The following is a 13,115-nucleotide window of genomic DNA, read 5'->3' as shown; positions in this document are numbered from 1 at the left end:
CAGCAGGAAGCCTGCTTCTCCCTCTCCCACTCCCCCCGCTTGTGTTCCCTCTCTCACTGCCTCTCTCTGTCAAATAAATAAATAAAATCTTAAAAAAAAAAAGTTATCTATGGCTCTGTTTCCTTTCTCTGCTAGAATTTGAGCAATATCCTAGCTCACCTACACACTTGGAAAGGACTTTTCTTGCTAGTAACTGGGCTTTCCATCCCCAGCATCCCCCCCAGCACAGCTGGGACACCCTATTACATTCATAAGCATTTTCTTTGTTCTTCAAGATATAGTCAAAACCCCACCTCTGCTTTCCCATCTTAGTGTTCAGTGAATTAATTTTGTATTTGTTTTCTCCTGGTTTATTTTGCCATATGAAACACGGGTCATCACCTCTGCCTAGGCACCTCCTGGTATTTGTGAGGCTTTCATTCAACAGATTTCCTAAGCATCAACCTTGTGCTAGGCATGGGGCTAAGGCTTGGGACCTAAAGATAAACACAGGTTGGTAACTGCTCTGTGACACATATGTGTTTTGCTAATTAGACTTGCATTATAGATAGCTTTCTCCAGCAATGGTGTGGAGAATTGATTGAAAAGCAACCAGATTGTATATAGGGAAAACAGTAAGCATGTCTATATATGCCTGTGAGTATGTGTGTGGTGTTGTAGATGGCTGCTAACACCCATCCCCCTTTTTTTCCTGGAAAAAAACACCCTGTTTTCATGGATTACCACCCCCTCCTCACCACCACTCCTGTTCCATGAGGTTGGCTGAGATTGATTCCAGCTTCAGATTCCAGAGGCCATGTCACAGGTCCTGGCTAATCAACACCAGGTAATCCTTTTTGCTAGAAAAAAAAAAAAAGTAAGAAAAAGTTTCTTTCCTCTGGGGTGGTTGAAAGGCTGGGATGCATGACTGGAGCTCTGGAAGTTATCACCATGGGGGAAGAGCCCATGGAGAGCAAAGCCCCACTCAAAGAAAATCTGCCCTAAAATACAGGGAGGCAGTACCATGGTGAGCTCCTAGATCTAGCTGGACACCCTTAGCTCAGTTAAATGAACCAAAAAATTCCCTTTTCTTATTTGATTTGAGTTGGGTTTTCTGCTACTTACAACCCAAATATTCCTAAGTAATATAGATGAGGAGCTTAAGGCACATTGACATTAGTTGCCCAAGATCCCACAGCTAGTAAGTAGCTGTGTTTACTTTAAACCCAGGAAATTGATCTCCAGTCTTTGCTCTGCTTGCGTCTTAGATCAGGGTAGGAAGGGAGAGGAGCAGAGGGATTTGAGAGATGCTTCGGTGGTTGAAGCTGTAGAACTTGGGGACAGGCTGAACATGGCCAATCAGGGAAACATGACTTACACATCAGGGAGATGATGGTATCACTCATGGGGGAAAGAGGAAATACCAAACAGAGGACATATTTGGGGGTGGAGAAGAGTTGGAGGTGATGAGTTGTGTTCTGGATGTTTTGAGTATAAGGTGTCTGTGGGGCATGCAAATAGAAATGCCTGGACCACAAGTGAGCAAAAAAGCTCTAGGCTAGATTCACTCAGTCTTTTAACAAATACTTATTAAAGGTCTGCTCTGTGGGGGCCCCTGGACTAGATTAATGGGGATATATGGGAGAACTCGGTAGGCATAGAAATTTTTTGGACTTATGGAGCTTACATTTAAGTCTGAGTTATTAGTGTATCAGTGATCTTTGAGGTGATAAGGGTGAATGAGGATACCCAGGGACTGGATATAAAGTAAGAATAAAAGGAAATTTAACTTCTGCATCTCGGCTTCCTCGTCTATAACTACCCCATGGGGTTGTTATGAAGGTTAAGCTTTTAGAATGATGCTGTACATAATGGGCCACCTGTATATCTTAGCTATGATGAGTGTGAGGTGCAGCTAATGTTGATAATGAAGAGGGGCAGGCAGTGTCAGAAGTTAGGGTTAATGCATAACCTGGAGGTAAGATTGTGCTTATCACAAATGATTCTAGTCATACGGAATGAAATCAGAAAGGATACAAAATCGAACTTTAGCTCTTCCTGTTGCGATGCTTGCCGCTACATAGGCAAGAGTTGAGAAAAGCGAACTTCTTTGGCTTTCAAGTACCCCAGCCCCTATTAAATTAAATTTAAATGAATGTGCCGGGACGCCTGGGTGGCTCAGTTGGTTAAGCGACTGCCCTCGGCTCAGGTCATGATCCTGGAGTCCCGGGATGGAGTCCCGCATCGGGCTCCCTGCTCGGCGGGGAGCCTGCTTCTCCCTCTGACCCTCCCCCCTCTCATGTGCTCTCTCATTCTCTCTGTCTCAAATAAATAAATAAAATCTTTTAAAAAAATTAAAAAATAAAAAAAAATTTAAATGAATGTGCCACTTAGCTAGGTGCCAGGGATGCAAATACAAACACAAATGTGATATTGCCTTTTCCCTCCATGACGTTCATGTCCTTGTGGCTCTCATTAGTGTCAACTTCTTGCCTCCCCTGGGTTCTTATTCTTTGCACTTGGAGCCCTTTCTTCACCGACAGACAGGTATTAGCCTAAATACAGAACTCAGCCATTAGTCTCGATTTATATACACACTCACAATATTAAGTCAAAGCTTTTGCGTGGTGACTTGACCAAAATCTTAGGGAGGCAGGTGGCCTCTACTTCAGCCATCCTTTCTCTGCTCACTCAGAACATCTTCAAATGTGTACCTTTTTTCTTACACAAAGCAATACCACTCTCTTGAGCCTCTACCCCAGAGCTACTTCCAGGCCTTTGTTTACACATCCCAGGATTTAGCAGATGCTTTGAGGTTTCACTTTAAAGAGTCTGATTAAATTCTTAGACAAGGGTTATCTTCTTCCCTAGTCTCTACTTGGGGAGAGAGAGGTGGTTTACTTAGAGATAGGCTATGGGTATCTATGACATATTTATACACAAACTTAAATATACATGCATTGTTAGTAAAAAAAAAAAAAAAACAGCATTATGCTCTCTCTATATTTTTGCTGTCTGCTCTTTTTCAATTATAAATATATTTTAAACATTCTTAGTGTCAATAACTCTGATCTAGAACATGATTTTTAATGGCTACGTATTACTCTATTCTATGGCTATAATGTAATTTTCTTATGTAGTTTTGATATTTAAGTTGTTTTCAATGTTTCACTTTCATAAATAATTCATTGGAGAACATCCTTGGGTCTTCATCCTGTGGGACCCCTGACACCTAGGGCAGAGCCTGGCACTTAGTAAATGTACACTAAAATATTTGCAGAGTGAATGAGTGAATATGTCAACTCCATTTCCATCCCAGGCGCTAGTGTTTCTTTTCATACTGTGTATTATTTAAGTCCAAAGTTTTCTCTTTAATAATAGCTGCAGTTATCACAGAACAGTGTAAATCAAGGTCCCAGTTCCAATAGGCAGTTTCGGTTACCAAGATACTATGCAAAGTGAGGACTGTATTACTTTGTTTCCTTAATTCAAAAGTAATGCATGATCACTTTAGATAACTTAGAAAATGCATATAAAGAGAAGGAAAAAAGGTGAAATCACCTGTAATTACAGCACTCTTAATTAAATTAAGAGTTAATCACTAGGACATTTTGATATATATATTCCTGTTAATCTTTTTTTGTGCAAATATATGTTGGTTTTTTTTTTTTTTTTACAAAAAAGGAGGGGTAATACTTTTCATACTAGTTAGTAACTGCTTTTTTCCACTATATATAGTGAACAACTGCTCATGTCATTAAATATTTTTCTTTTACATGGTTGTTATCAGGTTCCTAGGGTTACATTTTATGGATGAACTGCAGTATTTTTAACTAATCTCTCATTGTGGGTGAAGTACATAGTTTTTTGTATAAACCATGGAAAAAATTCTAAAATCTAGTTAATTTATATGGTTTTGTAGTTTTCAAATTTTGCACTATAAAGATATATTAATTTTAAAAAACAGAAATACATACTATACTATATGCTATAGGATAGTTTTGGGAAATAGATCGGGGGAAAAATAGGCGGCACTTTTTCATGTCCTACTTGATACATTTCTGTATTGTTTGAAAATTTGGACACCAGTGTGTATTAATTTTATAATTAAAAATAAACACTGAAAAGTGTTTTTAAATTTTAATTTACACCTAGCACCCAGACCTTGGTTTCTAATACCATTCTCCAATAAAAGGAACCCGGGCTTCTTGAAAAAAAAAATGGCTAACTCTAGGGCTGGGGTAGGGGAAATTCAAGATGATCCTGGAGCATCTCACTACACCAGAGAGTAAGAAAAAGCTCAAAAAAAGCAAAAAAAAAAGTGACACGTCAAAGGGACACGGGCACCAACCTGAAAGAGCTCCCAATGGCCAAATCTGGAATGGTATGAGCTGCACAATAAATGGTATTAAATTATAACCCAAAGTATGAAATAAATATCCATGAGTTCCAAACATGATGCAAATAATAATAGAAATAAATCAGTGGGGGTGGGGGAGGAGACAACTCTTCCTTATAGAAGAATTCCAAATAATTTACATAGATCCCACCCAACCTGCAGGAGGTGGAGCTTAATCACACCCCCCCACCCCCACCCCCCGCCCCACCATGAAAATAAAAGAAAAACCCACCCACTTTGAACCCGGTGAGCTGTGTTCACTGAGTGCAACCTGCAAAGGGGAGAACAGTAACTTTACAGAGGCAAGCACCACCTCGGCAAGGTGATCCTGGCCAACATCACAGAGCTAAGTCATGTAAACAGCATGTACTCCTGATATGATGTGATGACAGTGGGCACTTCGTGTCTGTGGTCTTCCTCCCTGAAAAACCCAGTACCCAGTCTCCTCTTGAGAAAACGTCAGGCAGATCCTAACCGAACACCTGACCGGCACTCCTCAGTCATCAAAGACAAGGCCAAGCTGAGAAACATCACAGCCCAGAGGAGGCTGAGGAGGCAGGAGGATGAAAAGCAATGTGGGATCCTGAATTAGATCCTGAACAGAAAGAGGACCTTAGTGGAAAAACCAGGGAAAGCCGAACAGAATCTGGAGCTGAGCGAACAGTGCCAGATCAATGTTGGTATCTTCCTTTCGATGATTGTAGCACAGTTCTGTGAGAATAAGAACATTAGGGGAGCTTCTCTGAGGGGTACACTGGAACCCTCGGCACTATCTTTGTAGCTTTTCTGTAGCTGTAAAACTATCATAAAATTAAAAGTTATTTCAAAAAATTAAAAATGCTTCCATCAACAAACATGCCTATCTTGAGCAAGGGTCTTTGCATATTAAGAAACCGAACTACTTCTAATCCTTCAAATTATACCTAATCATGTTACTATAAACATTATGAGTTAGAATCACATTTTTAGGCCCACGCTGTCCAAAGCTTGCATTTTTAATATTGTGTCTTTTTCCTTTTTTCCACGGGTGACCCTAGACATGCCTGTGATATCACGGCTGGGCCTCTAATCCTGCTCCACCCCTGACTCAGGCTTCTGATACAGCTGGGGCCGGAGCGGGGTTGGGGGGGCATCCTCTGGGCTGGATCTTAGCCGCCTGGAGCTCCCGCATCCTAACATTGAACCTGGGTGCATTTTCTGGGCAGCCTCTGATGCTTTGGGTCTTTTGCCTTTCGAACTACCTTCTCTCAGTCAAGCAGGTCTTGGTAAGGAAAAGAGCTACTTTTGGTAAGGATTTTAGACTGTATTCTAAGGGCAACAGGAAACTTTTGAAGATTTTAAGCAAGCGAGGTGCATAACCTGCAGAATGTGAACTAGGAGGGAGGGATGGAAGAGTGACTTTGAGAGTGACTATTACGGCAGCCCCTGGGGGAGACGCGGTAGGCCTGGACCAGGGTGCCGGCTCGGTCGGTGGGGACTTCTGATACCATGACAGTGAATAATGATAACCATAAACATTGATGTACTCTTGTGGAGTTTACATTGCAAACGCTTTTACATTCTTTGTCAATTAATGTTTACAACCCTGGGTAGAATTTCCATTTTGCAAATGAGAAAAACTGGAGCCATAGGAAATTAAGTGAATGGCTCCGGGCTAAGTAGCATAATTTTAACCCAAGCATTTTGATTCCAAATCTAATGTGCTTTTCTAGTGCCCCACTGCAAGATTAAGGGGGAGATATATGTTAACAATTTGGACTCTTACCCTTTGGGTTAATGGTTTTCAGAAATTACTATACTTACAAGCTTACAAATACAGATTCCTGGGCCCCACCCTCAGAGGTTCTGACTCCGTTTCTGGAGGGGGGGTGAGGGGCGGGGGGAGAGGGCCCAGAGCTCTGTAGCACCCTGGGGGAATGTAAGGAAAGGAGCTTGAACTAGAACTGCCATGGTCTTTGCTTGTTTTCCCAATTCCCATGCACAGGCAACACTGAATGGGGGCAATTGTTCTCCAAGTACGTGTACAATGATTCAAAAATGGATATAGATTTTGTTTTACCAATTTTTTAAAAGATTCATTTATTTATTTTAAAGAGAGAGAGAGTGAGGGGGAGGGCTAGAGGAAGGATCTCAAGCAGATTCCCTGCTGAGCGGGGAGTCCAACTTGGGGCTTGATCTCAGGACCCCGAGATCATGACCTGAGCCAAAATCAAGAGTCTGATGCTTAACCAACTGAGCCACCCAGGAGCCCAGGTTTTTTCCAACTGTTATTTGAGTAAGCAGTCATCTTTCCGAATGTGAGTAGCATGAGCAAACTTGGCTTTGAAACTATTTTTGCTTTGGAATGACTGACTACTTTGTCCTTTTTGCGCCTGTCCTGCCCCCAAGCCTCCTCTGTGATCGGCTCCCCGCGTCCCAGGCCAGTCTCTGGGGCTTCCGGGCGAGCCCGCCTCTAGTCACAGCCTTGTGTCCACCCACCCGAGTCCGCAGAGCAGGAGCCTCAGCCCACAGCCGGGTCAGAGCGTGTGGTTTTGTGGCCACAGCGAAAAGGGGATACGAGAGGGTGGGGTGAGTATTTTCCCATCCTCAGCCCTCCGAGCCCAACTGCAGGTTATGACTTCAGTGTGACATTTCTCCTTTAAGAAAATAATGAAAATGGTCCAGAATCGCTCCCAGTCTTATTTGGCCTAAATAATGGATTTTCTTTCTTTGTTTAGCTTTCTGGTACCGCTAAAATCAGATGTACTTCTTTATGTAATTGCTTCTTTTTTTTTTTTTTTTTAAGATTTATTTATTTATTTGACAGAGAGAGACACAGCGAGAGAGGGAACACAAGCAGGGGAGTGGGAGAGGGAGAAGCAGGCTTCCCGCGGAGCAGGGAGCCCGATGCGGGGCTCGACCCCAGGACCCTGGGATCCTGACCTGAGCCGAAGGCAGACGCTTAACGACTGAGCCACCCAGGCGCCCCTGTAATTGCTTCTTGTTACTACTCTAGTTGAAGGTCACTTAAGGCTTGTGGCTCACTGTTTTTGAATTTTATCTACCTTTCAATCATTACGTGAAAATAAATACCTGAGTACTTGCATCTCAAGTTACAGAAAAGGGGCCCCAGCTCACGTGGGTTAGGTGCTCTGAAGAGCAAAACTGTGGTGACCCGTCAATGTTTTATTCACACACTTTACCTCGGCCCCCACCGGCCCACCACACGGCTCCCCTCACTCGACACAGGAATATTTTCCTGGAAGGCAGAGTCAACCCTGAGAAAACTATTCTTTCCATGTGGGGATAGGCTTCTCAAAGTCTCCCCGAGAGGCCTGGTCTCAGCAAGGGGTGTAGAGAGGCATGTTTCCACTTGACCCAAAGGGGCCCTGCCCTGCCACACACACTGCTTTCCAAGCCCCGGGGGTGCGGCTTTCTCTGCACCTCAGCTGAGGGCTCTCTGGTGGCTGGAAGAATCGTGAATGTTTATTGAGTGCCTACGATGGACCAAGCGCCGCAGAATTGCTTTGATCCGTCGCAAACATCTCTTCCTTTCAAGCCAATGGGACTACACATGCCAGTCGTCGGCTGCGGCCTTCTTGGTGGATGGTACTCCCTGGGACCCCGCGGCCTCAGGCAGCAGACACCCCACAGGCTGGGCTTGGCAGGGTTTCCAGATGGGATTCCCAAGGATCACGAGTCCTTCAGGCTGGGGGCATCTGGAAACTCTTCAGCGGGACATAGTTGGCTGTTACAGCCCCACTGTCGTCCCTGCCCCCAAGCTTGGTTTATCTCAAAATTGAAGCAAACTGCTAACCTCTAACAGCAAACAAGGGTCAGGAAATATTTCAGCTCTCTCGAAGTCTCTCCTCACCTTAAAGGGGACCTAGATAGGATCTGTTCTTTGAATTTCCCTCCAAGGCAGAGGTCCTGGGGCATATATTCCCAGTCTCTGTAGAGCAGTATGGCCAGTAACAGTGTGGTAACCTTGGACATTTTGAATAATCCCTCCTGATTCTGCTTGTGGGGTAGGGACAGACTTCTCCCCAGTCACTGTCCCACAAACAGCCCCTGATGCTGGGGGGCCTGGACACACCCTCCACATGGGCTGCCCGCTAGGAACAGTGAGACCTCCATCAGCTTTCGTAACCATTTTAGACAGCGGGTCCACGGGGAGAAGGGAGGAACCAGGATTGGTCTGAGCTGGTTTCTCAGGAGGACAACCTAGAATCTACAACATGACTACTCAGGGTTTGGTGAACTTAGGTCTAAGCTTCCATGGTGTTGAATCAGAAAGCTGGAGGCGTGGGATAGTTAGAATCTCTGGGCAGAGAAACATCCACAACAGGCAAGCGCCCTCCTGGAGGCGGGGCCTGTATGGGGTATCACGGAGGAAGTGGGACCCCTTGCAGCAATTGGGGGAGGGGAACGATGACAAGTTCCAGCCCTCCAGAGAGAGAGGAATGTTCTGGCAAAGGCGAAGGTAGATTGTCAGGCCCCCAGCCAGGCAGCTGTGGTTTGGGGCTGGGTTCCAGGGCCAGCAGGGAACTGGAATGCCAAATGGGAACTGAGCAGGCGCCCAGTCATATGCCATACTTGGCCCACAGGGCGGGTTTAGACAGAAATACTCTGGTTTCAGGGCACCTGGGTGCCAAAGAGCTTTCCTCATATACCTGGATCCTGGGCTTGGCATGGCAAGACTGATCGATCTCCTGTCCCCCCACTAGGGGCCAAAGGCCCCAAATTATGAAACAATAAGCTTGTGTAGGATCAGATCAGTCACCTAGCAGAATAGAGTAAGTGCGCAGATGTCCCAGGCATCTCAGATTACCTTTATCCCTATCCTCCCCACCAGATTCTTCCCCTGAGAGGCAGCCATTCCTATAAACTGAAACAGATGAGTTCTTACTAAGATGCCTGATAGGTTTTTTTTTTATCTCTTAAATTCACACGCAAAAAGACTATAGATGATAGATATATACATCTATACATACCCACAGACACACTTACGCATACAGATAGGTCTTACATACATAGTAGATGAATCCCTAAAAAAGTCATATTTAAGTTCAGTTTTTATAAATAATTCCTACTTGAAATTATCAAGGCAGCATCTCCTGATGGATCTGTCTGCTCTCTTTCATTAAATAATAAGACATATGCAGCCTAGCTTATTTTTTTCCTTTTGTATTTTTTTGCCAGGAAACCCAGAGCTGAACTTCATATTTAATTTCATTACTTCCTTAGTTTTAATCTTCTGATAGAATTGTTTTCTTCTTTGAACCCATTTTGTTACCTGACTTCTGTGTAGAGGTCCTTGATGTAATAACTCTAAGGGCATTTATCAAATGTAATTTGCAATGATTTTAGAAGTGAATAATGAGTAAGTCATAAATAAGTGAGTTGAATTTTCTAGAATCTTAGAAATATGTACCAGGGAAGCTTGCCAGTTGATGGATTACTAAGTTCGGGAAAAGCAGAATTCTATCGTAATGAACAATATCCTATTTTGGAACCTACCTGCCTGGAATTTGGAACGTGGAATTCACCCTCTGCAGATGAGCGTGAAAGCGGGTACCTCTGCATTGGAAGGCATTAGCCAGAAGGACCTGTAGCAGGAGGGAACTGCTGGTCGGCTTTGTCAGAATCACTCACTTTGCACCTACTCTCTCAGCCATATTTGCAAACACACCTAGGAATGTTGGCTACATCCTCCCTGGGCAATTTGGACAATGCTTTTGCAGTCCTTTATCTGACCTACTTGGTCAACAAGGCGCCTTGACTCAAAGATACCGGGGAAGAAAAAGGCCAACAGTGTCACTGAGTCCATTCCTCAGGGTGGGGCAGGAGTGAGAAGCAACCTGATCTGCCCCTTCCATCTCTAGGGAGAAGCAGGTGGTGAAATCTCCTCTTTATACCCAGAGCAAGCCATCAGCACTGGCCATCGTAGGAGTAACCAATTTAGTTTCTCATTCTGGCATCTCTCCTTTACTTATCTTCATCCTTACTGTGTTCTTGGAGAGAATTTGCTGAAGCAGGAATGTGTGTTCAGAAAATCTTTTGCAAACATATCTTGCGGCCAGTAACTGAGGTGCTCCCCAGCTTTGTTAACCCTGGTCTGAAGGGTGCAGGCTGCAGCTCTGCTCTGCTCAGGAGGGGCTGGGACCTGGAGGTTCTGCTTGTCCTCTGGGCTGTGGGGTGAGTGTGGCGGACCGGACTGCCCCCTAGGAGACTGCGAAGATGAGCCACTCTCTTGGCCAGTTTTCCGAGCAGGGGGCCATTGAAATGGAGTGAATGGCCTCAGGATCCCCAGTGTGCTAGAGGCAGGGAATGGATAGATGGAGGGTATCTCCCCTCTGAAGCAGCTCCTCGGGCACAAAATGCATGTCATTCTCAGGTCTGATTTCATAGGTCAGAAAGGGAAAGTCCAAGGGCCACCTGGAATTGTCCTAAAATAAGTAGAGGACAGACATGGGGGAACTAGGACCTATGAACAAACATTGTGTAACGTTTGAGGGGTGGAACTAGGACCTATGAACACAGTTAGAAGGAGACCAAACTGGGTTCCAAATGAGGAAGGTTTTCTCTCTCTTAGGGCTGTTCAAAAGCGGATTGGGCCTATCCACGGATAAATGGATAAAGAACGTGTGGCATGTACGCACAACAGAATATCATTCATCCTCAAAACAGAAGGAAATTCTTGCTGCAGGGTGGATGAACCTCGAGGACATTAGGCTCAGCGAAATAAGCCAGTCACAAATGCTGCATGATTCCCCTTCTCTGAGGTGTCTGGAGTAGTCAGAGTCATGGCAACAGAGAGCTGAATGGTGGGTGCCAAGGGCAGGGGAGCCGGAGGAGTGGGGAGTGGGCAGTTATGGTTCACTGGGGACAGAGTTTCTCTGCGGAAAGAAGAGGGTTCTGTGAATGGGTGGTGGGGATGTTTGTACAACACGAATGCACTTAATGCCCTGAACTGTATACTTGAACATAGTTAAAAGGGTCAATATTATGTAATGTATATTTTATCACAAGAAGAAAACGAAGCAAACATCGTTGGAGATTAAAGGACCTTAAGGTGGTGGAAGAAAAGTGGCTGTTAGCCAGCTTATCACATTAGCTGGAATGTACTCCTCTGGTGGCTGCTGCTGGTTTTGTGTTGGTGGAACAGTCCCAGAAGCCACAGTCCAATATGGAGAGATGAGGCTAATTCCGCAGGATTTTATAGACAGTGAGAAAATAGGAGCAGGAAGGCAAGTTTCCTTAGGAAAGGGGGCTCATTGGCCTTCCACTTGTATGGCTGTGTGAGTGGCAGGGGTGGGGTCCTCCTTAGCTGGTAGGGGGTTAGCCTGGTATAGCAAGACGCACACTGATGTTGAAGAAAGATTCTTTCTAGCCATTCTAGGTTCTAGTTCTGTAGTTTATTTAGCCTCTTGGAACCTCACTTTCTTTATTTGTAAAATGGGAATAACATCTTCTTTGCAGAAATAGAGAGGTAGTCTCTGAAAGTACCCACCACATAGTGATTATCCACAAAAATGTTCATTATTATTGGTCTCCCCACAATATTCATTTTTTTTTTTTTTGAAGTCTTACTTTTAAGACACATCTTACCATGATTTGCCTGTCAGTGATGTGGTTCCTGCCAAGTTCATCTTAGCAACCAGGGACTGGAGTTGATACTGCAAAACACATTATGCTCATTCAAGGCAATATAACCCTGTGCTATTTTGAGCGTCCTGGAGGGTTTTACAAAAGAAAGCGTGATTTTTTGTTTTTGTTTCATTGAGGCCTCCCTAGGGGCCCATCAGTGGCAGAGGTGAGATTGCCCTCTTGACCCAGGAGACCCTTGGCCCCACTGCATGGCCCACTCACATGTCCTGCAGCTCTCACCTAAGTGCCTTGATCAGAGACACTTCTGGAAGAGGTCCAAGAGGTACTCATCAGTATTCCACACCTCTGCCAAAGGACAACTGGGAGAGGGAGGCCAAAGCCAACCAGGAGAAATGAAGGCAGCAATGCTTTTGCCAACTAATCCATCAGCACTGAGGCTGTGGGGTGCTCCTCTCTCCTAGCCACCCTATCCATGCTTGCCTGTAGTTACCAGGGCTTGACCTGATAGACTGGTAGAACAGAGGGAAACTTCCACAAGGACTTGAGGAGTTCAAACACTGTGAAACGTGAAACTGCCACTCTGCCTTGTCAACAGCACTTTAGGGCACAGAAAGGGAAACTCTGGTCTGTGTTCAAGCATGAAGAGCCTCTGCCCATTTCCCCTCCCCCACTGAGGGACATTTGGCAACCCTTGAAAATCACAAGACCCTGTAAGTTGCAGTTGTCCAGCCTTGGTCCTCCAGTGTTCCAGGTGGATTTTGGATTTCACCTGATCCCTACCACCTGAGGCTCAGCTGCTTCAGATGGGGGTAGCAGCAGGTTGTGGAGAGAGGGGGCTATGTTGTAAGCCACCAATTGTCTTGACATGTGCCTCACCATTTCCCCTATTCTTCAATCCCATCTTGGTGTTTGATGTAAAAGATCACTTAAGCCCATCGGTGACAAAAGCCCATGCAAACTCATTTAGGTAAAAATGGGAGATTACAGGGGTGCCTGGGTGGCCCAGTCATTAAGCGTCTGCCTTCGGCTCAGGTCATGATCCCAGGGTCCTCGGATGGAGCCCCACATCCGGCTCCCTGCTCAGCGGAAAGCCTGTGTCTCCCTCTCCCACTACCCCCTGCTTGTGTTCCCTCTCTCGCTGTGTCTC

At 45.0% G+C, this 13,115-nt stretch overlaps 1 long non-coding RNA gene across 2 annotated transcripts in view; it reads left to right on the top strand.

The window, feature by feature from the left end:
- The first annotated feature begins 88 nt into the window (after positions 1 to 88).
- The window catches only part of LOC118009406, a 76,456-nt gene continuing 63,429 nt past the window's right edge, over positions 89 to 13,115 (top strand). For both annotated transcript variants that reach the window (XR_004678921.1, XR_004678920.1), the window contains exon 1: positions 89 to 826. This is a non-coding gene — a long non-coding RNA (uncharacterized LOC118009406). The remainder of the gene's footprint in view (positions 827 to 13,115) is intronic.

This window comes from Mirounga leonina, unplaced genomic scaffold (genome assembly GCF_011800145.1).
Source record: "Mirounga leonina isolate KUSES-001 unplaced genomic scaffold, KU_Mleo_1.0 Mir_127, whole genome shotgun sequence".
NCBI lineage: Eukaryota > Metazoa > Chordata > Mammalia > Carnivora > Phocidae > Mirounga > Mirounga leonina.
This window is presented reverse-complemented; position numbering and strand designations above follow the sequence as displayed.